The sequence below is a fragment of the Apodemus sylvaticus genome, chromosome 4 (assembly GCF_947179515.1).
Source record: "Apodemus sylvaticus chromosome 4, mApoSyl1.1, whole genome shotgun sequence".
In the NCBI taxonomy this organism is placed as follows: domain Eukaryota; kingdom Metazoa; phylum Chordata; class Mammalia; order Rodentia; family Muridae; genus Apodemus; species Apodemus sylvaticus.
In genome coordinates this window covers 74756056-74783979 of record NC_067475.1, presented here as the reverse complement: position 1 = coordinate 74783979, position 27924 = coordinate 74756056, and positions in this window count along the sequence as shown.

The window sequence follows — 27924 nt, the reverse complement described above, 5'->3', positions numbered from 1 at the left end:
TAAGATAAAAACAGCATCTCACAAGTCTCCAAGGAGGCAGCTCTGAGCCTTGTATTATCTCAAATATAAATATCTTCTGATCTGAGTCTATTGTCTATAAGGCAAGACCCTCACCCACTGCTCTTGTATATCAGCTGCCTGTAAACAGAACCCATAGTGTGAGGGTCTAAAGAATCCTGCCATTTTAGGGATTCAGAAAATTCTACTGCCTTTTTCTAATCATCAAAGGAGCTTGCTTGATATCAAATTAATTCCCACTGATATCTCCTCTTCAGTCTTGGGGTTTTAAATTTGCTTTTACCACCATACCAATGAACTTGTAAAAAATTTGCAACAGGCTCATACTTGCCACAAATGTTTTTAATCTTTATCACTCTTAAAATCATCTTAATTACAAAATATATTAAGAATTGTGAGTCTTTAATCAGACTACAGACTGCAATGGCGTACTGGCAATCTTTTACCCTAATTTTTAACCTTCTCTTGCAATAATAAAGCATAACTACAACTTTGGAAAACAGAACCCAATTTTAAACAATCTATTTTCTTTAAAGTGAATGGCAAATGCATTACTTTCACCCTGCAAAGTTTAACTGCAAGTTCTTATATTTGAATGTATACAGTGTAACTTATTAAAGAGACATTATTTTAAATCTTATTCCTTATAAGTCTAATTTCTAGGTTAAAATTCACATAAAATATTATGCCAATTTAGAAGTATCTTAGAGGCCTGTTTTTCCCGGGTTGCTGAAAGACATGTGTTGCTGTTTAAGATGGCGCCAACCTTGAGTTACCAGTTTTAAACTAAACATTTATTGTTGACAATATATCTTTTAAATCATAACCAATACTGTATAACTCTGCAGTCAAGATATGTAAAATCTTATACCTTTAAGAACAATTAGAAACAAAAACAAAGTGATTACACAAATCTCATAAATTAAAACCAAACAAATTTTTCCTTTTTTTACCTGTAATTTCTAGAAAAAAAAAACTTTGAAACCAAAATCACAATTGTAGAGAATTTTCTAGGAGAAATAAATACTGACCCACTTGCCCTAAAACTTGAGGCTGTTGGTCCTTTTTAAAGTCAGCTTTCTCTCTAGCTTTTTTTACTCCTAGTTGAGTGCAGGGCAGTTTAAACCAGTCTCTGCTAGGACGAGAAGATGATATTTTTAACGATTTTTCTTTTCAACCTGAAAGAAAGAACAACAGTCATTCAAACAATGAAACACATACAGAAATAAATTGACACGTGAACACGCTGGTGTTCACCAAGGACAGACGATACATAGAAAGAAAAGCATGTTGTACAGTACTAAGAATAACTCCTGTAAGGTCCACAGAGGAAACAGGACCTCTCTATATTTCCAATTCTCCCTAGGAGAATTTTAGCACCCATTTTCCTTCTCTCTTTCTTTCTCATTTTTCAAACCTTCCTGAAGCAGCTCATAAAGCTTATGGACAAACGCCTATTATCAAATGCTTTTCCTTTCACCTGAAGCAGCTCTTAAAGGCTGTGGACAAAACCTATAAAGTTACTGCCACATTTTCAGTTGTCAGCCTTTAACTCAGTTCAGAATTGTATTGATGCTGCCTCACTTAGCCTGTATTTCTGTACCTATAGTTGCTCACCATGCAGGATACCATTTTTTTTCCATTTTCTGGGAAGCTTCGTGAAGACAGTGTCACCTCAGCAGATCTTCTCGCATACAGTCCCATGTTCGAGGCACCAATTTGTAGCTGCCCACCACTATGGGGAACTGGGTCCCTGGAAGAGAAGCTGCCATTAGATGAAGGCTGGCGAAAAAGAATGGGGACCAGAACAACAGTTGATTCAAGGTACAAAGTTCATTTGGTGATCTGACAATATAAGGGTGATTTGGTGAATCACTTCCTGGTAAAGTCGAGAATGGGCACCATACTGCTCAGCAAGTACCATGCTTGATTCAGGAAACTCTAGGTCTGGCAGATCTTGATTCTAGTGGTTTGCTTCAGGCTAGCACCAGATGCTGGCTCGCCACAGGTCCCAGGTAATAAGGTGTATTGTTCTATGGAGAGCAAAGGACCAGAACTTCAAGGGCTGAGAAATAGTGGCTAGTCCAGAGCTTCGAAATGGAGGACACAGGATAAGATAAAAACTCACGGGAAAGCATGTACTGGCAAGGATGTGGAGAAAGAGGATCACTCCTCCACTGCTGTTGGGGTGGCAAGCAAGTACAACAACTCTGGAAATCAGTCTGGCAATTCCTCAGAAAACTGAGCATGCTACTACCAGAAGACCTCATTATACCACTCCTGGGCATCTACCCAGTGGATTCCCCAGAATGTAATAAGGAAAAATCCTTTACTAGGCTCACAGCAGCCCTATGTATAATAGCCAGAAAATGCAAAGAACCCAGATGTTCCTCAATGGAGGAATCGATGTATAAAATGTTGCATATATACACAATGGAGTACTATTCAGCTATTAAAAATAATGAATTCATGAAATTCTTAGAAATGGGTGGAAATGTAGAATACAATTCTGAATGAGGTGACCCAATCACAAAAGAACACACATGGTATGCACTGACTGATAAGCAGATATTAGCTCAGAAGCTCAGAATACCCAAGAAACAATTTACATATCAAATGATGCCAAAGAAGAAGGAAGGAGAGGTCATTCGTCCTGGAAAGGCTCCATGCAGCATTATAGCAGAATGCAGAACAGGAAAGCAGGAAGGGGTTGATTGGGGCACAGGGCCAGGAAAGATGGCTTATGAGACTTTTTGGGAGTAGGGATCCAGGAAAGGGGAAATCATTTGAAATATAAATAAATGATATATCTAATATAAAAAGGAAACAAAAAAAGAAAAAAAAAACATTATTACTTCTGGTAAAACTAGTATGAAACTAGTAATTTGACTTTCACTTCCAAATAAGAATAGAATAAATCTAACACAATTTTCAGTATGATAGTAACAAATAATACTATTTAAATTAAAGTTTAATGACAGCCCACAACAGTATTTTCAGGTATATGATCTTCTAAGATGCCTACAGGGATGGTTGTTCTTTGTCAAGGATCATAAGCCTCACCAGCATTATCCTTTAAAAAATAGATATATCATAGCCTGCTGTATCATAAGAACCATGTTGAGAAGTGAAGACTATCTGCTTTGAATTGCCATGAAAAGGGCTATAATAATAAGTGGATAAGGGAAGTTGGAATGAATTCATCGATATGATATTGTTAAATAGATGAACCAAAGTGGTTAAAAACAGTCCTAATTTTTTATGTTGGTCATTTATTTGCAAACAAATGAAGAACTTATGCCCCTGTAGAAGATTGCAGAGCAACTGGTAGACAGTTTTATGGGAAGGACAATGAAATCAACATTGGCAGCATTGAGAGCATAAGTGTGGATAAAGACTTTATTCTCCTGAAGTCCAGGTCCACAATCATTATTTTAATGTCTGTGACATAACATTTATGTAGCAATAGTTGTTTAGATGCAAGCCACCTTGAAGTCCTACTTAGTGGCTCTAGCCGTGGCTTTTACCACCCCCTTTAAGGCCAGGTAAATGACTGTGAAACTGGTAATTCTAGACAGCATTGTTCTCCATTTTTTCATAGTACTCAAGTCATATTTTTATTGATATATCCCATAACTCTTCAAGGCTGGTCTTCTTCTATTCGTTCAAAATATTTGTTTCATGTTCTTCTTCAACATCTGGAAGGGAGATGGCTGTTAGCATTGACTGTGTTCAGTGTAAAGGATCCAGGTTCACACTGAGTGACCAGACAGAATATATATAGGAAAACTGACCAAGGAATCCCATTTAAATGTAAAAGTGTAAAAGTGTAAAAGTAAAAGTTTTAAATGTAAAAGACCAGAGAACTCATGATAAGCTAAAGTAAGATCATGCTATTAGTTTCTATTTTGGTCCTTGATGTCTTCCAAAATCAGATATTTGCTTTGCTTTTCATTGTCTCTTATTTGCATAAGAATATAAACTAGTTATTAAGTCTAAATTTCTTCACATTTGCACTCATAAAAATTATCTTCCATAAATGCTATTGTTCTTGATGAATTTAGGAGACAACTGGCCTTACAACAGGTAAATGGATTTTTATAGATGCATAGTCTGAAAGCTCAGGAAAGGAAAGGAGTCAAGGCTATAAATCAAACCCTTACTTGGAGCAGTCTGTTATCCCTCTTTGCTTCCCATGAAAGCAATTTGTTTAGTTCATCTCACTCAGGCTTCTTATTGGGAAACACTGAGGAGAACAATCCTGTATGGACTCTCAAAGATGTTAAGCTTTCTAGGATCTAAGGGGTATTGCAATCTATGTGCAGAACATGCATGTGAAAGGACATGCATGCACTGCTAAAATTTAGCAGTGGATCTTGGGGTTTCTTAGCTCCTGCTTACCTGCATATATTTTCCTCTTTGAACAGGGCACCTTAGTTGAGGCCCTTCTATATCCCAGATGACCAATGATCTAGTTTTCAGATCAGGGGATAGAATTCTTGGAGGAATCAAGCAAAGAACAACTCTGCTGTGGAAATTTCTGTTCACCCTGTATATCTGCCAAATCCAGCATTCTGATATTCTAAGTTCTTCATTTATGGCAACCTTTCTACCAGTGCTTGAAATATGGTTCTGCTATTAAAAAAACACTTGTTGTTTTTGCTCATAAACAGTATAATTCCTACAAATACATACTATTCCTTTGACTCCATGGATATTATTAGAACACACAAACACACACACACACACACACACACACACACTATACAAACATATATTCCATTTCAAAAAACTTGCATAAGAAAAAATTTAAAACCTCAATTAAAGTAAATAAAATTAAATTGAATGAAAAGAGGAGCTGTCCACATCACTAATTTTGTCCATAAGACCAAATTACCATTTGAAGGGGATGTAAGGAATGTTGACATCTTGCTCATAGTTTAAAACTCAGAGTCTGGGAACTGTGTGTCACCTTTCACCATGTTTGCCACTATTTCTGCAAGATTGAAAAGAAAATATAAGCTTTGTTGAAATGTGCTTATTTCTTGTATTTTGTATTCAAAATATTTATGATAAGAACACCCCTCTATATCTTCTCCAAGTCCACCATGAGTCTTACTGGACTTCTAACCCACAGTTATGAACCACCTTGGAGTTTTCCTTAAACAACGACCTGGCATGAGCTCAAATTTTCCAACTTGATAATAGAAATTAATTCTCTTTTACCATACACACTTTCTTATGCTTCATCAAAAAAAAAAAAGCAGAAACAGAAACAAATAAACAAACAAAAAACAGTCATTCCTCCAGGCATTTAATACATTGGATTTACATTGTTTTTATTTTATGCCTCACTGTCATTAGCAGAAGACTACATACCATTATCTTGAATAAGAGATCTCAGAATATAGTCCACATGCAGTTTCTTAAAGATCATTATCTAAGTATGAACAGAACAATGACAGAGTGCTGCTTGAATCTGAACTGAGATTAACCTGTCTTTTGACTATGTGAGACCATAATATCCACTTTCTGGAAGGGAATACACCAAAATGAAATTTGGTACTTCCTTTCCCAACAACTCCCTACTTTCTTTTTCATTCAGCTATACATGAAATCCCAAATGTGCAGTGTAATTGTAGAAAAGGTTGATGATGAACATAATTTGCATTCCATGGGATCAAACCTTGGTCCATATTACACTGTTTGATGAATGGAAATATAAAAGCTGTAGGAAGAAAGTAAATAATATCCAATATTCCTGTACCTGTATTTTGGCAAGTGTGAATCTGACGGATGTGAAGAATTAATTAATTAATTAATTAATTAATTTTATTTTCACAGTGATGACAGCCACAAAATATCTTTCCTCCAAGTATCTCCTTCATAAGCAGACTGTGGATCCGCCTTTACCTCTTTTAGAGAAGGGGCATATCCTATCCTCCATGGATAACAGCATATCCTGGCACAGCAGCACTAGTACATCCTTACCCTCTGAGGAAAAGATGCAGCCTATTTAGGGGAAAGGAATCAAAATGCAGAGACCAGAATCAGAGATGGCTCATAATCTAATTGTTCGGAGACACTAATGAAGACCAACTTCCCAATTGCTACATATGCTTAGGGACTTAGTTTCAGTGTATGAATGATCATTGGATCATGGATACATATCTTTGAGCCTCACTGGGTCAAGAATCATTGACTGAGTAGGTCTTATTATGATTATTTCTACTTTTCAGAAACTGCTAAGAATGTTAATTGGGGAAACATGTGTTTTACAGATGGATCCTGGATATTTGTATGTAGATTAATTGAATTCTTATCTGCCCTACTGTGCAATAATATCTTCAAGAGGTTAGAGATCTTAATGTTATACAGAAACTTCCAAACTGTTAGAGGAAATGACTTGAACAATATCTGAGATAATAAGATAAGCAAAGAAAATGTGAGCAAACCTTTGGCTGACCAATAAATAAGGCCGAAATTGATAAGCAGAACTGCATGAAATAAAATTAAATACCTGTGAAACAATATATGACAATAACTAGATGAAGATACAGTAAGCAGAGTTGGATAAAATTTTGCAGAGCATTTTACCAGTATCTTTGATCTAAAGACATATACGTATAACCAACAATAAAAGAAACAACCCAAAGAAAAAGAGTAAAAACATAAATGATAATTCTCAATGGAAAAATAGTAAAAAATTCAATGTCTATGTTAAGTTTGTGACAAAATTTGGTATTTGAAAAGGCAAATAAAATGATTTTGGATTCTCATTTTCTGCCTACCCATTATGTCATTCATTATGAGAGCAAAATACAATAAAAGCTGGGAGGGTGGAAAGAGAAGTTTTTTTCCTCACTAGTTATAAGAGTATGAACTGGAATAGTAATTGTGTAGTTGCCTGTAGAAACTAGAATATGACACAGTCATTAAAGGAGATATCAGAAGATGGAACAATTTGTGCTTTTGGATAATTTAGATTAAAATATAAAATAATTCCCTCGTACCAAAAGCAAATTGCAGACTCAAATCAATCCCCATTATCAAAAGTCCAATACATTTTCTCACAGAACTTTAAAGGATAATTTTTCTTCATCATGTGGTAACAAACTCTCCATGATAGCTTAAACTATCTTGAACTATAAGGTGCTGCTGAAGATGTCACTATTTGTGATTTCAAGTTATACTATGTCGCGCCCAGCCTTGCCAGCATGGAAAGACGCAACACCAGGGAGTTTTCTTCCTCCTAGACAGTTTATTTTGGGAACCTTGAACAAAGCTTATTTTACTTATTCTTCTTATTGGCAGCTCCAAGCCCTCTCCCTGCTGCCCTTATATAGCCTTACAGCTTTGCCTGCAGAAGATAGATAGTGCGCCGCTTCCTAATAGGTGAACTAAGTGAATTCTTCATTAGCATGTTAGTGTAATAACAAATACAGCACACTGCACATGTACTAAAGTTATTTACCACCAGGGAGCTGCATCCGGCCAGCGCCATCTTGTAATGGAGATGAACAAGAGGTGGCTTACTACATACCACCCCTTTTTGTTTTATAGAAGCCGTCCCAGGTCAGGGCTAATCGGGTCAGTGGCATTCTGATGATCAATGACCCCTGTCTTAGGTCATCTCTGCCACGACTTGGTCTTACACGTCAAAGTATTACCCTTTCGCTCACAGGGCAGCATGTCTTAGGTAGATCCATGCACCGAGAAGTTGCCCGTCTTGGGGTATAATTGGATTCAAAACAGTCTTGTATGTACAGTATTTTAAGCTCAGTGTACCCTGGAGCGAAAGCTTCTAACATTTTAGGAAGGCCAGCCAAACAGAGACGTCTTCCTGAGCGTCCATAGCTACAAGAGCCTGATAAACTATGGCTCTATGAACTGCATGATCTCGTCTAATGCGGCAGAAGCATCAAAGGCAGAAGGAAGCTGCTACGCACATAAGGGCGGCTGTAGCTAACATCCCAGCCCATTCTTTGATCCAAGAAAAGGCGCTGGAGATCCATTAGGTCAGGTCCTCCATGGTGATTGGCTTCAGTCTTGTGGTATTAAGGGAAGCTATCTGAAATACAAGCTGTTTGGTTAATAATTCTCCCTCAAGAGACCAATTTCCTTTAAGGAATTCACTGATATTGTACTGACTTTCTTTTAGAGCTGTCATATTCACCTGGAGGGGGGTCATACACAATCCTGGGGTATGTTTAACGCAGGATACCTGCACCATTGTTACAAGTGCATCAATGTCTTCCTGTAGAATATCTACTCTCTGATTCAAAATTCGTATTCCAGGTTTTAAATGGGAATTATATTGATTTTGAGTCTGTAAGGCTCGCGCAGACTGCTCAACTATACTATTCACTACCTCTGCAGTCTGCACTTGAGATGCCATGGCAACTGCAGCAGTAGCAGTGGCTGCTGCAGATATAGTAATGGCTGTAATAATGACAGCAGTAATACCAAAATCTCTCTTGGTATGGAACAATTGTCCCACAGGAAAGGTGTCTGGGTCTTCTATAATTGGAATGGGCACAAACATGGGTAGGTGAACTACCAAGGCAGTATCGTTGCCGCTATCCCAACATTCTGATAGATAACATTGTGTATGGGTACTGTTACAATCTAGGAGATCATCAGACGCATTTATACTAACAAGGAAGAAAAACGGTGGTTTGAGGCAAACTGGGACAGAGGAGTAACTTATGTTTTGCAAAATTGAGTTTAAGGTTATATTAAGAAGTCGGACTGCCCTTTTCTTAACATTCCTAACAGCAGATATATTATAAAGAAAAATTCTTCTCCTTTAATGAGAGCAAGAGGAGCTAGTGCAGTAAAAGCATTTTGGTAATTCGACAAAATACAATCATACCATGGCCATGCATTCTCTGCTCCCATTTGATTCCAATTAAAGTTATAGTGTCCTAAAGGTGGAGAGAGACTAAATCCCAGGATAATTGACTTATCTCTATAGAAAGGAGATTGGCATTGTGTCGTCTGTGGAGGAAAGCTCACAAAAGGCAGGCAAGTAGGCAGTAGTCTATTATGAGGGGAGGTCTGCTGAGTGTAAATGATTCCCAGTTCTCTTGGTCTAAGGCTATTGTGTAGAAATAAAAGGGTAGTTATGTTAATATTAGAAGAACTGCTTATACCTCTATCTCCTTTAGCAGCTCCTTGACTAATTTGTGTGAGTGCCACTGCCAAGATGCCTGGGGACGCTTGATAATTCTTGAGAGGATCTACCCAAGGTGCCATTGCCCATCCATATGCATGGCAAAGAGCTATTTTTAACCGTAAAACACAAGGTTCCTAAAAGCGAATAACTTGAAGCTGTATACAAAGATGCAGGTTCTCCCATAGGCTTAACACATGGAAGACTATTGTCACAAGAAGTGGAAAACAGTGTAGGCAGCAGGGTGGAGTTATAATGAACAAGGAGTGGTATGGGCCAGGCTTTTGCTATGGCCCAAAGTGTGAGCTTCTCTGTCAACACTAGTGGGAGAAAAGTATCAGGATCAATATCCATGAGTACTGAAGTCTCAGCATCTTCTCGGCTCTTTTGAAGTTTCACTTTCCGTGTCAGTCGTTCCAGCACCCAAGTGGGATCGTTCTGGTCCTGTGGGAAAACACAAACAGCTCCCCTAGTTCTCGTTATGATGAGATCTGGGCCAACCCACTGATTGGACAATATATCTTTCTATTTTACCATTTCAGTCGATTGAGGGCAGTGAAGCGAATGTCGCTCAGCTGCAGACCGATTTTCTGAGTCCAGATTTAAAAAAATTTAAGGTGAAGAGGCCAAGTGCTATGCAGTCCTTAGGGGTGCGACCATAGCCAATTCCCCCTTTTTGTTTTATTAAGCATTTCTTCAAGGTGCAGTGGGCATACTCAACAATGCCCTGACCTTGAGGATTATAGGGAAGGCCATGATTTAACTGTACATTCATTTGTTTGCAAAAAGACTGGAATGACTGAGCAGTATAAACTGGACCATTATCTGTTTTTAACTGACAAGGCTGCCCCCAGGCAGCCCATGCTTCAAGGCAATGTCCAATCACATTTCGAGCCTTCTCTCCACTCATGGCAGTAGCATGGATAATGCCAGAGCATGTATCCACAGAGACATGAACGTACTTTAAGGTTCCAAACTCAGATATATGAATCATATCCATCTGCCATAATTTTAGGGCAATAGGCCCTTTGGATTAACTCCTAGACCTGGGGGATGGTGAAAAACTACACATTGTTGGCACTCAAGCACGATCTGCTGTGCATCTGCATGGGAAAGATGGAATTTTTGTTGTAATGTCTTAGCTGAATAATTTATCTTAACAGGTTTTTTTTTTTTCAAAATTTTTTTTTATTCGATATAATTTATTTACATTTCAAATGATTTCCCCTTTTCTAGCCCCCCCACTCCCCGAAAGTCCCGCAAACCCCCTTCTCTTCCCCTGTCCTCCCACCCACCCCTTCCCACTTCCCCGTTCTGGTTTTGCTGAATACTGTTTCACTGAGTCTTTCCAGAACCAGGGGCCACTCCTCCTTTCTTCTTGTATCTCATTTGATGTGTGGATTATGTTTTGGGTATTCCAGTTTTCTAGGTTAATATCCACTTATTAGTGAGTGCATACCATGATTCACCTTTTGAGTCTGGGTTATCTCACGTAGTATGATATTCTCTAGCTCCATCCATTTGCCTAAGAATTTCATAAATTCATTGTTTCTAATGGCTGAATAGTACTCCATTGTGTAGATATACCACATTTTTTGCATCCACTCTTCTGTTGAGGGATACCTGGGTTCTTTCCAGCATCTGGCAATTACAAATAGGGCTGCTATGAACATAGTAGAACATGTATCCTTATTACATGGTGGGGAGTCTTCTGGGTATATGCCCAGGAGTGGTATAGCAGGATCTTCTGGAAGTAAGGTACCCAGTTTTCGGAGGAACCGCCAGACTGATTTCCAGAGTGGTTGTACCAATTTGCAACCCCACCAGCAGTGGAGGAGTGTTCCTCTTTCTCCACACCCTCTCCAAAACCTGCTGTCTCCTGAATTTTTAATCTTAGCCATTCTGACTGGTGTAAGATGAAATCTTAGGGTTGTTTTGATTTGCATTTCCCTAATGACTAATGAAGTTGAGCATTTTTTAAGATGTTTCTCCGCCATCCGAAGTTCTTCAGGTGAGAATTCTTTGTTTAACTCTGTACCCCATTTTTTAATAGGGTTGTTTGGTTTTCTGGAGTCTAACTTCTTGAGTTCTTTATATATATTGGATATTAGCCCTCTATCTGATGTAGGATTGGTGAAGATCTTTTCCCAATTTGTTGGTTGCCGATTTGTCCTCTTGATGGTGTCCTTTGCCTTACAGAAACTTTGTAATTTTATGAGGTCCCATTTGTCAATTCTTGCTCTTAGAGCATACGCTATTGGTGTTCTGTTCAGAAACTTTCTCCCTGTACCGATGCCCTCAAGGGTCTTCCCCAATTTCTTTTCTATTAGCTTCAGAGTGTCTGGCTTTATGTGGAGGTCCTTGATCCATTTGGATTTGAGCTTAGTACAAGGAGACAAGGATGGATCAATTCGCATTCTTCTGCATGCTGCCCTCCAGTTGAACCAGCACCATTTGTTGAAAAGGCTATCTTTTTTCCATTGGATGTTTTCAGCCTCTTTGTCGAGGATCAAGTGGCCATAGGTGTGTGGGTTCATTTCTGGATCTTCAATCCTGTTCCATTGATCCTCCTGCCTGTCACTGTACCAATACCATGCAGTTTTTAACACTATTGCTCTGTATTAACAGGTTTTTTTTTTATTTAAAACTATTTACTTAAAAATTTAAAAGCCCATTGTTAAGAGGAAGCCATTTCTTAAGAAAGAACTTTCTATTGAAAATTTTTTATTGGTTTTTGTTTTTTAAGTTAGCTTATGTTCTTTTAAAATTAGAAGTAGATGTTTTTATAATTAACAGTATCCACAAATCAAAAACCAATCCTTTAAATCTATGATAATTTTATATGCAGGCCAAATTTTAATGCCTTTATAATTTCTTTTTAGCCTTATTAGTGTTTTATAGATCTAAGTTTGAACTTTATTTTGAACCACATCTGTATGTATCTGTTAAAAATGTTCTTTTGGCCAGAACTCTCTAGGTGAAGCCTGTAAGATAAGGCCAGACCTACACACATCAGTCTTGCAAGGAGTACCCTGTAACCAGACCCCATTGTAGGAAGGTCAAATAACAAAAAGAACCTGTAATATCAAAGCATAACTACATTTTTTTTGAAAGCAAATCCCAGTTTTAAACAATCTTTTCTCCTTAAAATTAATGGCAAACACATTACTTTCATATTGCAAAGTTTGTCTATCAGCTTGTGTGTTTGAGTGTATGACAGTGTAACTTATTGAAGAGACATTATTTTAAGTCTTAATTTTTATAAGTCTGAGTTCTAGGATAAGAATCCATTAAAATATTATGTCAATTTAGAAATATCTTAGAGACCTGTTTTTCTTGGATTGTGTCATGTCACGTATTGCTTAAGATAGCTTTAACCCTAAATTGTCAGTTTTAAACTTACCTTTTGTTACCATCATTATATTTTTTAAATCATGTCCAGTAACTTATGAGCCAATACTCTATAGTCAAGGCATGTAAAACATTTATACCTTTAAGACCAATTAGAAATAAAGATATAAAGATGAAGCGATTACACAAATCTCATTAATTTAAACAAATATATATATATTTCTAGCTGTAATATCCGGGGAATAAAGCACTTGGAACCCAATCATCACCATGGGAGAAATTTTTCCAGAAGATTTAATCATTGTTTTTGAGGCTGCTGGCCCCTTAAGAAGTAGATTTTTCTCCAGCTGTGGTTTAACTCGTAGTTAAGAATGTGAGGCACCTTTAATCATCTTCTTCTGTGTAAATTGCAGACTGGCACAGTAGATAACGCTTTTTTTGTTTACCATTTTATTTTCTCTTTTCAACATATAACATAAACATAACACTCATTCAGCCAATCAAACAATAGACAAAAAAATTGACACACATATGGACAGGTTTGGTGCACCAAAGATAGACAACAGACAGAAATGGAACTTGACATCACAAAAAGATCGAAATATCTTAACCAGAACTAAGGATATCTCCAGTAGGATTCAGAGAGGAAATATGACATCTCCCATTTTCCTCTCCTCCCCAGGAGAGTTTTATAACCTTGGTAATGTTACCAGTCCCCTCTCCCTTATTAGGGAGGGATTTTTAAGCCTTTATAGAGATATTATTAACCTGCTCATATACCAGGACTGGATAGTGAATCTGCTAATTGGCATGTCTCCCATGCCCTAAAATCATCTCTCTGTCCCATTGTGGGTTGTGTGCTGTGATATTTGCAGCCTCCTGTTCTGTGGCAAATTCTATGAGAAAGGCTCTCCACTCTAAGTATTGTCCTGGGGCTAGGCAGGCAAGAATGAGTGAGTTCCAATCTCCAGGAGTTAAACACTGCCTTGCACTCGATTCAACCTGAGCTACCATAAAGGAAGTGGAGGTCCCATAGTTTCTGACCAATTCAGCTAAAGATTTGATAAATTTAAAATCTAGGGCTTCATAAACCCTCTGGCCCTGCGGCTCCTGGAGCACTGGGTAAGCCAAAGAGAGCTCCGCGCGGACCCACCCCCAGATTTCCAGGCAAAAGGAATGTCCAGAAAGTACGGAGGATTTCTTAAGTTTTAAGTTTTTAGATAACAATAGCTCCTGTAGAGCCAGAAAAATTGTTTGCGACTGAGAAGTCCCCATCCTAATAAGTTTCTTTTATCACTGCTATTGCTTAACTCGTGGCAGAACCTAAAACTACTCCCTCAAAAAACCACGCAAGCTAGCAGAAAGCACACTGCTATAAGAGCAGGGTTCATGAAGTTTCTTATATTTCCCACAGTTCTTTAACTGCCAGAGTTTGCTTTCATTTCATTACTATGCAAATCCCCTTTCCTTTTGTTTCGCTGTGGACTTCTTCTCGCCCTCCCTTAATTTGTAGGGCGGAGCTAACTAGCCACACTCTCAGCTGTTTTTTTTCTTCAGACTGGAGACTTTGTGGCCTTTTTTACCGAGTAATTTTTCCTTTGTACCTCCTTATCGTCTCTTAATACTGAGAACTTCAACTCGTCCCATTCACCGGGAACATAACTCGTCCCATTACCGGGAACGTAAACTCCTTCCTTTCACGGGGAACTTCATAGCCTCATAATACCAAGAACTGTAACTCGTGCCACTCACCTGGGAACTTACCAGCTCACTACCCCTACTGCAGGAGGTTCTAAAAACGTATCCCCTCATACTGGTACAGGTCACCAATTGTTGCACCCAGCCTTGCCAGCAAGGAAAGACCAACACCAGGGAGTTTTCTTCCTCCTAGGCAGTTTATTTCGGGAACCTTGAACAAAGCTTATTTTACTTATTCTTCTTATTGGCGGCTCTGAGCCCTCTCCCTGCGGCCCTTATATAGCCTTACAGCATTGCCTGCAGAAGATAGATAGTGCATCGCTTCCTAATAGGTGAACTAATTGAATTCTTCATTAGCATGTAAGTGTGATAACAAATACTGCACACTGCGCATGTACAAAAGTTATTTACCACCAGGGAGCTGCATCCGGCTAGCGCCATCTAGTAATGGAGATGAACAAAAGGTGGCTTACTACAATACTACGCAGCTATATTAATAAAACCTCTATAGTACTTGTAAAAACATTGCCAGGTTGATCAGTGGAATCAAATAAAGCCCCAGACAAAAGTTCATGCACGTATGGACATGAGCTTTTTATTAAGAAAGCAGAAATTCAGACTGCATAAACATCACATCTACAACAAATTATGCCACTCACAGAGGATGTTTCCATGGAGAAGAATACAAATAGATGCATTTTTATGGCCCTGCACACGACTTAAGCCCATGTGCATCAAAGATCTCAACATAAAACCAAATACATTGAACCTGATAAAATACACAGTGGTAGAGAGTCTTAAAATCTTGCTCATAGCTAACAACAACCTAAAGGAATATTTGATACAAAATGTACTAAGACCAACAATTTACAAGTGGGACCTCATAACACTGAAAAGTTGTGGAAAGCAAAGGACACTGCCAATGATAGAATGAGGCAGCCTAGATATAGAAAGGGAAAAGAGTTTCACAAACTCCACACTCGATATAGGAATAATGTCTAAAGTAAAGGGGAAGTCAAAAACCTATATACAAAAAGTCAAATAATCCAATTAATGACTGTTTTGCATATCTATACAGATGATTTTCAATCAAAGAAATTCAAATGATTGAGAGATAAAGACAACTTTAATATCCATATCCATCAGGAAAATGTAAAACTTCTTTGTGTTTCATCTTATACTTCTCAAAGAGCCTATGCTCTACAGAAAAATTGACAAGTGATGCTGATGTGCATTAAAAAAGGGGAAGATTTCTCAATTACTGTTGGTGGTACAAACTTATATATCTAACAGGAGTCAAAATGGCTGTTCCTTAGAGAGTTGTCAACCAATCTATGTCAAGATGCATATATATCACTCAGGAGATATTCTTAAAGTGTGTTTCACCCTACAACATGGATACTTGTTCTAATGTTTGTTCTGTATTTCTGTATAATGGCCAGAAAATGGATACAACCTAGATTACTTCAAGAACAGATATATAAAAAATGTTGTGGTACAATTATACACTAGGATATTAATTGTTTAAAAAACAACAAAATGCAATTTGTAAAAAACATCATGAATTGAACAAAAACAAACCTCAGTCAAGAATTCTAGAGTCTGAATGAAAAACTTGGTGTGCATTCACTCACAAAAGGTCATAGTTTTCTGAGGAGCAACAGGACAATGTTTGGAAGATATTTCCATCCCTGCCTTAATATGCCCTCCATCATTTATAAGGGAAAATGTCTTTGGTTTCCTTCTTATCCAAAACAACTGATTTAGCTGTGCCAAAATTAGTTTTGTAAATTAAAAGAAAAGTACTCATAACAACCAATAGGCACCTGTATAATAGCCCTGATTAAAAAGAAAGGAATAGAGCCACTGAGTGCTCAAAATACAGGAAACATGGAGTGATTCTCTCTCATGTGGAACAATTTAGGTATCAACCGTTTACCTGGTGTGTGTCTTTGAATGATGGAAAGTAAAGAATATTAAAATGGTAACTTCTAGGGGCAACCCCTTCCAACGTAGCTGCTGGTTTACTGGTGAAATAAGGTTATTTTTTTATGTTCCAAGGTAAATGCCCAAATATTGCACACTGTAGTGTTTTCTTTCTTCTGAGTGTGGCACCTATTATGAAAAAGGAGACAAACTCTCATAGAACTAAATGTGCACTCAAGGATAGATGATTCAAATGATACAAATCATCTCTGTATCAAAGCATCTGCAGAAAACATGTTCCATCCCTAGGTTGGAGAGAGAATTTCACAAATGTTTTCATTGCCTTATGTAGTTTCTCACATTATGATATACTTTGGGGATGATATACTTTAGTCTTTGTCAGTACTAATATTCAGAATAGGAAAATTACTACAATTACTTAAGACTATGCTGACTTTACATTATGGATAATAGTTTGGCCAATTTGCTATTTGTTGACTACTGGCACTGAGGTGTCTGTAATTGCCTTCAAACTCTGGCCAACTAATTGTGCCAAGATACCCAATCAAGTTTGTGATATAAGGACTTCTCCAATATGGCTGAAGACAAAAACTCTTAGATGCCTTGGAAAGAAAATTAGCTGTTTTAAACCTTTTATATTTCATGTCTCATAAAGGTTTAGGGACAAGATACAGCAACAGGGACTATGCTCACAGTAACTAATAGGAATAGCATTTATGATGGTGGCATTGATCCATGATGGCCAAATTCTATATGCTTCAAACCTTGGGAATATTATCAGGGATTGTTCAAGGGAGATTCTCAGAGAAGGGCGTATTTTTTTCAAATAGCATACCCCAATGAGAAATAATTTGCTTTAGGGAAAAAATCTATGAGAAATTTTTAATTTTTCTTGGTAAACCCGATCTTTACCATTCTGGAATGTTGTTTTAGTTCTTGAAACTTACTCAATATATATTCTTTTCTAAACTTGGGACTTCCTGAATTTTTAATGCTTATGTTGATTTCATAGTGGGAACACAGGACCTCAAGGCTGAATATATGGGGGTGCAATAAAGTTGAATTTTTACTGATTATCGCTAACTAGCAGAATAATTTAATAGTCAAAAAGGTTCTAGAACCTAATCCTTTCTCGTTAACATTGTCACTTATTCTCCGTTTACTGCCATTACCAGCTCTGTGCTGAAAACTGCTTTATATTCCAATGGATAACATTATCCATAAGCTTTCTTCCATAAGCGCAGCACATAATTTATCCCAGGTTTTGCAACTCATCATCATTAACGTGTGCTTATTTTAAGATTGTCTGAGACATCAGTACAATGAATGCACAGGCAGATATTCTAGAATATTATCCATTTTTCCTTTCATATATCCTAAAGGCCACTGATTGGCCCACTCTAAATTGCAATACCTCTTGATTTCTGCTGACAAAATTTCATATACCAAATGATCAGGACAAAAATCATAGTTCTAGAATTTCAGAATTTCTACATTAGATTCTAGACTATTTCTTCTGTGGGTTCATTTCTGATGGCCAGAAGAAAATGATCTATGATGAATGAATATCAGTTTAGTCTGGCATTTGGCAGGCAAAAATATGCGTATGTCTTTGTATATTCTTTCTCAAATATGGTGTGGACTATGGTCTAAACTGGAGAGACTGGTATTCACATTATATCTAACACATAATTTCCATGTCTCTATAAGTATTACTAAGAAAATCAATACTGATGATAGTTTTAAAACCTGTCTCTTGAGAAACTGGGCAGTGGCAGCAGCTGTGGCTGCAGTAGCAGCTGGTTCAGGTGAAGGGCCATCAGCAGTGGAACCAAGGTTACAGGGTCCAGGCAGGCCCTGCGCCCATGACCACTGGCCATTGCTGGCCAGCTGGGCTGCAGGCAGAGGCGGATTTACGGTGCCTTTCAGTGCACAGAAGCCACTTCAGAACTGTGCCTCCCACCAGTCAGTTATGAGAGACTCACCTCCATCTTGGTTCTCAGACTCCAGAGAGATCTGACAGACTGAGGTACGCAAACATAACCCGAGGCCAATATCTCGGGGGTCTAAGCCCGACGGTCGTTGGCCTGCACCTAGGCCCTGGACTGTTCAGAGGGGGGGAGCATCAGGGTGTCAACCAGGACAGGAGGTTTTTTTGCCCAGGCCCATGCTCGCGCTGCCATTTTGCCTACAGGACACCAGAGAGTGCTAGCAGGCAAAGCCAGCTAACAGGCAAAGCCAGAGCTAACATAGTAGGGTTCTAGGCCCCAACAGGCCATGGACTGACCCCAAGAATTGGGCTTCTCAGTGGGCCATCTGTGTGTCAACCCAGCCAGGAGGTTGTTAGCCCAGGAGACTCTCCTGGTGCTTTTAGGGAGCGCACGCACGCCCTCCATCCTGACCACCTGACAGACCCAATTAACAGTCATAGCCCGAGGGGAACTTTTCTCGAACCTAGGCCTCCCAGGCTTTTCCCTAGTCTCAGGGCCTGAGCACCTAGGCTAGTCTTGTGTGCACCAACCCAGTGGGGAGATCGGCAGCCCAGAAGAGTGATCAGAACTTGGAAAAGGTCCCCCCAGTATATACCCTTCAGCACTCCCAAAAAGGTGCAAACAGGCACCATCTGGTTCAGAGACACAATCTGGGGCAAAGCACACTAGGGCTGCAAGGGCACCCAAGAGGAGGACAGCACATCAGCAATCTGGTACAGGGCAAACCCAGCCATCCAGTGTTGCAGAAATAGCCCACAGAGCTCCTCAAGATGTTCAAACACCAGCCAGAGACAAGACCAAGTAACTCCAGAGAACAAGATGGCAAAGGGCAAATGCAGGAACGCTACTAACGGAAATCTAGGCAATATGGCAGCATCTGAACCAAACTCTCAAACATCAGCAAGTCCTGGTTATGCCAACACACCAGAGAAACAAGATTTGGATTTAAAATCACAGGTCATGATGATGCTAGAAGAACACAAAAAGGACATAAATAAATCACTTAAAGAAATACAGGGGAACATGAATAATCTAGAAACTCATATAATGGAAACACAAAAATCACATAAAGAAATGCAGAAGAATAAGGCTCAAGAGATAGAAGCCAATAAAGAAGAAACACACACACACACACACACACACAAAAACCTTAAAGAAATGCAGAGAACGTGAGTCAAGGTGCAGAAGTCATGAAAGAGGAAACACAAAAATCTCTTAAAGAATTACAGGAAAACACAAACAAACAAATGATGGAACTGAACAAAACCATCCTGGATCTAACAAGAGAAGTAGAAACAACTAAGAAATCACAAAGGAAGACAACTATGGAGATAGAAAACCTTCAGAAGAAATCAGGGGCCATAGATGCAAATATAAACAACAGAATACAAGAGATGGAAGAAAGAATCTCAGATGCCGAAGATACCATAGAAACCATTGACTCAACAGTCAAAGAAAATGCAAAATGCAAAAAGATTGTATTCCAGAACATCCAGGAAATCCAGGATACAATGAGAAGACCAAACCTAAGGAATATAGGTATAGATGAGAGTGAAGATTTACAACTGAAAGTGCCAGCAAATATCTTCAACAAAATTATATAGGAAAACCTTTCCAACTTAAAGAGAGAGACGCCTATGAATATACAAGAATCTTACAGAACTTCACACAGACTGGACCTGAGCAGAAATACCTCTCGCCACATAATAATTAAAACCCCAAATGCACTAAACAAAGAAAGAATATTAAAGGCAGTAAGAGAAAAAGCCAAGTAACATATAAAGGAAGACCTATCAGAATCACACCAGACTTCTCACCAGAGACCATGAAAGTTAGAAGATTCTGGGCAGATCTCATGCAGACTCTAACAGAACACAAATGTCAGCCAAGATTACTATACCGAGCAAAACTCTCAATCACAATAGGTGGAGAAACCAAGTCATTCCATGACAAAACCAAATTTACACCATATATTTCCACAAATCCAGCTCTGCAAAGAATAATAGGAGGAAAACTCAAATACAAGGAGGGAAACTACACCCTGGAAAAAACAAGATAGTAACCTCCCTTCATCAAACCCAAAAAAGATTACCACTCAAATATAAAAATAACATCAAAAATGACAGGAAGTAATAATCGCTATTCCTTAATATCTCTTAACATCAATGGACTCAATTCCCCAATAAAAAGACATAGACTAAGAGACTGGATAAGGAAACAGGACCCTACATTTTGCCGGAAATGAGCCGGAGTAGCCATTGTAATATCAGATAAAATTGACTTTCAACCTAAAGTCATTAAAAGAGTCACTGAGAGACCCTTCTTGCTGGTCAAAGGAAAAATCCAACAAGAAGATCTTTCAATTTTGAACATCTATGCTCCAAATTCAAGGGCACCCTCATTCATAATGGAAACTTTGCTAAAGCTCAAAGCACACATTTGACCCAACACAATAATTGTGGGGGACTTCAACACTCCACTCTCCTCAATGGACTGATCAGGAAAACAGAAACTAAACAGGGACAGAGTAAAACTAATTGACGCTTTGCATCAATTGGATTTGAGTGATATTTATAGAACATTTCACCAAAAAGCAAAAGAATATACCTTTTTCTCAGCACCTCATGGTACCTCCTCCAAAATCGACCATATAATTGGTCAGAAGACAAACCTCAACAAATACAAGAAGATCGAACTAATCCCATGCCTCCTATCAGATCACTATGGTATAAGAGTGGTTTTCAATAGCAAAAAAAAAAAAAAACAACAGAAAGCCCACATACACATGGAGGCTGAACAATATTCTACTCAATGACACCTTGGCCAAAGAAGAAATAAAGAAAGAAATCAGAGACTTTTTAGAATTTAATGAAAATGAAGCACAAAATACCCAAATCTTTGGGAAACAATGAAAGCATTGCTAAGAGGAAAACTCATAGTCCTGAGAGCCGCCAAAAAGAAAATGGAGAGAGCATACACTAGCAGCTTAATGACAAATCTGAAATCCCTGGAACAAAAAGAAGCCAATTCCCCCAGGAGGAGTAGAAGACAGGAAATCATCAAACTCAGGGCTGAAATCAGCAAGTGGAAACAAAGAGAAGCGTACAAAGAATCAATGAATCTAGGAGCTGGTTCTTTCAGAAAATCAACAAGATAGATAAACCCTTAGCCGGACTAACCAAAGGGCACAGAGACAGTATCCAGATTAACAAACTTAGAAATGAAAATGGAGATATAACAACAGAAACTGAGGATATTCAAAAAATTATTAGATCCTACTACAAAAGCCTATACTCAACACAACTGGAGAATCTGGAGGAAATGGACAGTTTCCTAGGCAGATATCCGACACCAATACTAAATCAGGATCAAATAGATCAACTAAACAGTCCCATAACACCAGAAGAAATATAAAGGGTCATAGAAAGTCTCCCAACCAAAACAACACAGGACCAGATGGTTTCAGAGCAGAATTCTATCAGACCATCAAAGAAGACCTAACACCAATACTCTTCAAACTATTCCACAAAATAGAAACAGAAGGAGCACTACACAATTCCTTCTACGAAGCCACAATTTTGCTGATACCAAAACCACAAAAAGATCTAACAAAGAAAGAGAACTTCAGACCAATTTCCCTTATGAACATCGATGCAAAAATACTCGTAAAATTCTTGCCATCCAAATCCAAGAACACATCAAAACGATCATCAACCATGATCAAGTAGGCTTTATCCCTGGGATTCAGGGTTGGTTCAATATACGAAAATCCATCAATGCAATCCACTACATAAACAAACTCAAAGAAAAAAACCACATGGTCATTTCATATGATGCTGAAAAAGCATTTGAGAAAAATCAGCATCCTTTCATGCTTAAAGTTTTGGAAAGAACAGGAATTCAAGGCCCATACCTAAACATAGTAAAAGCATTATACAGCAAACCATTAGCCAGCATCAAACTAAATGGAGAAAACTTGAAGCAATCCCACTAAAATCAGGGACTAGACAGGGCTGCCCCCTTTCTCCTTATCTTTTCAGTATTGTACTTGAAGTCCTAGCTCGGGCAATTAGACAACATAAGGAGGTCAAAGGGATAGAAATTGGAAAGGAAGAAGTCGAACTATCATTATTTGCAGATGATATGATAGTCTACCTAAGTGACCCAAAAAAACTTCACTAGAGAACTCCTACAGCTAAAAAAAACTTCAGCAAAGTGGCAGGTTATAAAATCAACTCAAGCAAATCAGTAGCCTTCCTAAACTCAAAGGATAAGTAGGCTGAAAAAGAAACTAGGGAAATGACCCCATTCACAATAGCCACAAACAGTATAAAGTACCTTGGTGTGACTCTTGCCAAACATGTGAAAGATTTGTATGACAAGAACTTCAAGACTATGAAGAAGGAAATGGAAGAAGACCTCAAAAAATGGAAGAACCTCCCATGCTCATTGATCAGCAGGATTAATATAGATAAAATGGCCATTTTGCCAAAAGCAATATACAGATTCAATGCAATACCCATCAAAATCCCAACTCAATTCTTCACAGAGTTAGAAACAGCAATCCTCAAATTCATATGGAATAACAAAAGACCCAGGAGAGCTAAAACTATTCTCAACAATAAAAGAATTTCTGGGGGTATCAGTATCCCTGACTTTAAGCAATACTACAGAACAATAGTGTTAAAAACTGCATGGTATTGGTACAGTGACAGGCAGGCGTTAAATGGAACAGGATTGAAGATCCAGAAATGAACCCACACACCTATGGCCACTTGATCCTCGACAAAGGGGCTGAAAACATCCAATGGAAAAATGATAGTCTTTTCAACAAATGGTGCTGGTTCAACTGGAGGTCAGCATGCAGAAGAATGGGAATTGGTCCATCCTTGTCTCCTTGTAGAAAGCTCAACTCCAAATGGATCAAGGGCCTCCACATAAAGCCAGACACTCTGAAGCTAATAGAAAAGAAACTGGGGAAGACCCTTAAGGACATCGGTACAGGGGGAAAGTTCCTGAACAGAACACCAATAGCTTATGCTCTAAGATCAAGAATAGTTAAATGTAACCTCATAAAATTACAAAGTTTCTGTAAGGCAAAGGACACCATCAAAAGGGCAAATTGGCAACCAACAAATTGGGAAACGATCTTCACCAACCCTACATCAGATAGAGGGCTAATATCCCAGATATATAAAGAACTCAAGAAGTTAAACTCCAGAAAATCAAACAACCCTACTAAAAAATGGAGTACATTGTTAAACAAAGAATTTTCACCTGAAGAACTTCGGATGGTGGAGAAGCATCTTAAAAAATGTTCAACTTCATTAGTCATTCGGCAAATGCAAATCAAAACAACCCTGAGATTTCACCTTACACCAGTCAGAATGGCTAAGATAAAAAATTCAGCAGACAGCAGGTGTTGGCGAAAATGTGGAGAAAGAGGAACACTCCTCCACTGCTGGTGGGGTTGCAAATTGGTACAACCACTCTGGAAAGCAGTCTGGCGGTTCCTCAGAAAACTGGGCACCTCACTTCTAGAAGATCCTGCTATACCACTCCTGGGCATATATCCAGAGGATTCCCCAGCATGTAATAAGGATACATGCTCTACTATGTTCATAGCAGCCCTATTTATAATAGCCAGAAACTGGAAAGAACCCAGGTATCCCTCAACAGAAGAGTGGATGCAAAAAATGTGGTATATATACACAATGGAGTACTATTCAGCCATTAGAAACAATGAATTCATGAAATTCTTAGGCAAATGGATGGAGCTGGAGAACATCATACTAAGTGAGGTAACCCAGACTCAAAAGATGAATCATGGTATGCACTCACTGATAAGTGGATATTAACCTAGAATACTGGAATACCAAAGACATAATCCACACATCAAATGAGGTACAAGAAGAACGGAGGAGTGGCCCCTGGTTCTGGAAAGACTCAGTGAAGCAGTATAGGGCAATATCAGAACAGGGAAGTGGGAAGGGTTTGGTGGGAAAACAGGGGGATGGAAGGGGGCTAATGGGACTTTCAGGGAGTGGGGGTCTAGAAAAGGGGAAATCATTTGAAATGTAAATAAAAATATATTAAATAAAAAAATTTAAAAAAAGGAACTCAGAAACTAGAAAAAAACTCTGTCTCTATAAAGGTACAAAATATTTTTAAAAATTTTATTGATGGTGTGTTAATTTAATCAAATGCAGCAAATCCCACTAATCGCTCAGCCCCTCCATAAACATCCTCTCACTCTGCAACCTGTCCCAAAAATATAAATATAAATTAAAATAAAATTTAAATAAAATCAATGTTTTGTGGTCCATACAGTATGCTTGTTTTGGCCCAATTAGCTTTTCTTCACTGCAATTAGTTTTCTTGTTGCCTTTTTTCATTAAAGAAAAACTCCATCATTGATGCAGCAGTGCAGTTTCTGTCTCATGCTCCATCAGTTCATTGATAATTTATATGTTGGGCTTTGCCAATTCAAATCCCTGTTTCTTGGCCTGATTGGTATTGACTTTTTCAAATTTGCAGCTCTCTTGAACATGTGCCACAAGAATATCTCCTGTTTTGCCTGGGTGAGGGCCAAGGCAGCTACACTACCTGTAACTTCTGGCTTATAGGGGACTTACTCATTCAAGCTCACAACGCCAACGCCATCTCTCCTGTTCTGATGTCCTCGAGACATCTGTCACAAACTCATGTTAGGAATACTGCAGTACCTCTTCTCTTTGTGCTTTAGGAAGCAATTGTAGGGACCAATGCACTGTACCACTCCAGATAGTGGTGGGGCTAGCTTTGTAAAATATTGTAGCTAGCTATGTGTTGTGGCAGCTCTCCCTTTTTCAAGTCTTTGGGAATTAGAGCTATGAACTGCCCAGGGAAGAGAATGGCTAGCTCTTGTTAGTGTCTCAGCCTTTGAGAATTGCTGCTATCTATGTGCAGCCCTCTGAATCCATCATGACACCAGGCAAGAGCACAGACCATTGATATACATATAAACTTTAGGGTTTTCATTGGCCACAGACATCGACATACACCCATAAAGATGCAGAGTCATTGAAATACTCTTAATCCTTAGTGAGAAAATGAGTTAAATAAGATACTATCCTGTATAAAGAAGTAGCACAAACTACACAGATCAGATTGATCCTCACTATCCTTGGTTTTCTTGTTCTACCTCTTTTTATCCTGCACAAACTATTCCTGCTTCTCTGTTTCTTCAGTCTCTCTCCCATATGCTTGCTCATCAAGTATCTTCTATCTCCATATCTCCATATACAAGGTGGTTATGTGTAGTGGGATATATTTAACAACTTAACAATGTTTTCACATTGCATTTAAAATTAGAGTACTTTGAAATTACAGGAAAAACATAGTAGCACACAAACATTGCATATTGAAGCTTGAAAAAATGGAAAATATTATGCTTCTACTATAGAGCATGGTAACAATGACAAAATAAATCAAAATTTGAATTGTTTCTGAGTAATGGCCTTTCTCCACATGAGTATTGATTTTCTATTTTCAAATAAGTGATCCCATTGCTAATTCCTAATTGATGTTATACTCTGAGTTCCTAAGATTTGGAGATGTGTGCTAAGTTAGAAATAAAAAGTTTTCTTTGCACTTTGTCAGAATCAGGGCATCTTCTGAATTCATTGGCTCAAAGTAAAAAAATATTTTTTAAATCTCTTCCTTAGACTTTTATGGTAACTGAATATTTGAAGTTGGGAAGAGAATGTGTGCCATCACTTCAGCTGACCACAATCTGGATTTGTTTTAGTCTTTCAGAGCTCAGGTGTATCATCTGAAAATAACCCTAGAATATGGCTTATGTAACAAAAACATGTTTGTAGATGCATCATTGTTATCTTATCAAGATCCAAACATCAGTGCCCTGCTGCACTAAGCTGTTGGATATCCCCCAGACCTCCACACATGAGCTACCTCTCCATGCACCTGCATGCAACCTTCTTATAAGGAATCATATAGGTTAGTTTCCCTTCCTAATGGCATTACCTGCCTTCAGGATACAGAGGGTCACACCTAGGTGCCCTGAGCTGATTGAGTCCTTCGGAACTACATTATCTGGCCACTCCTCTTCCGACTTTTATCAGACTAGCTGAAATAGAACTATTCTGTTGATATTACCTTTAATACCCATTTCTGTTGCAGGCCCAATCCTCTTTATCATACTCAACTACCTTAAGCAGCTTGCTACAACCTAGAACTCCACTGTCTGGCTAACTCTCTGCCTACCTTCATCAGAACATTATAGGTTAGTTTTTTTTCTGCAACCTTTCCAACTTCTTGTACCCATTTACCATGCTCACCATGACCTGTGGGGACCACCCAGATGCCTGGCCCCATGACCTCTTTTGTTCAGACACCTCTGTTCCTTCCTTCACTAAACCTATATATATGAATCATTAGAGGTCACATCTCTTCCTGAACCTATTTCCCCTTCCAGCTTAGTATTGTGCAGCAATCAAAGCTGCCCTGAGTAAACAGTCCTCCAGCCAACATTCTACCCCCCTCCCATTCCCTTTATTTTCGGTCCCCATGGTCACACCAAAATTTTGAGAAACTTGGCAGCATACCCGGTGTAGGCCAAGCATAACTACCAGATGCCTGCTACATGAGAATCATTCCAGTCAAGCCTATTCTCAATACTTGCTTTTACAGAAAAAGCCAAGGACAAATAGATTGTTAAAGGGTTAGGAAAGAGGGCAATCAACTCATACCATGGCAATATGATACATTCAGAGAACAGCCCTCCTACTACAACAAGACGTGGATATCCCAATACAATTGAAAAAGTGAATATGACCTTAAATAAAAACGTATAAAGAATATAATGGCCTTTAGAGAAGGAATGAATAAATTTATTAAGGACATATAGGAAAATGTAGCCAAAATATTCTTTAAAGAGCAAATACATAAATCCTTTAAATATATATTGGGAAAGAAACTAATTAAGAAGATGAAGGAAATGAATAAAATCATGAAAGATTTGAAAGTTGGGACAAAACTTAGAGAATCCTGGAGATGAAAAGTCTAGATTAGAGAAGAGGAAGAACAGATGCAAAAAAAAGGAGAAAATTTCATCCATAGAAGATAAGACAGAAGAAATTGATATATCAGTAAAAGAAATTTCTAAAATTTAAAAATTTCTGACAGAAAACTTTGAAGTAAGCTGGAATAGCATGAAAAGAGCTAAACAAATAATAATAGAAATAGAAGAAGGAAAAGTCCCACTTCCAAGGCACAGACAATATTCTCAACACTATCACAGAAGAAAATTTACCCAATCTAAAGAAAGTGATGCCGATAAACATAAAACAAGTGTATAGAACACCAATAAGTCTGGACCAGAAAAGAAAATCATTCAGTCACATAATAATGAAAACGCAAAGTCTACAGAAAATAACAAAGAATGTTAGAGGGTGAAAAGGAAAAATTCCAGGTAGCATGCAAAGACAGACTTATAAAAAATTATACCCAAATTCTCAGGAAAGACCAGAAAATCTAGCAAGATCTGTCCAAATGTCTTGCATCCTCTAAAAAGCACAGATGCAACCTAGAATACAAAGTCACTTAAATTCTCAATCAACATTTTCTGAAAAAAAAAAACAATGTTTCAAGAAAAAACCAAATTTAAACAGAATCCATAAATCAAGCCCTAAAGAAAATACTAGAAGAAAATCTCAAACCAAAGGAGGATAACTACAGCTAAGA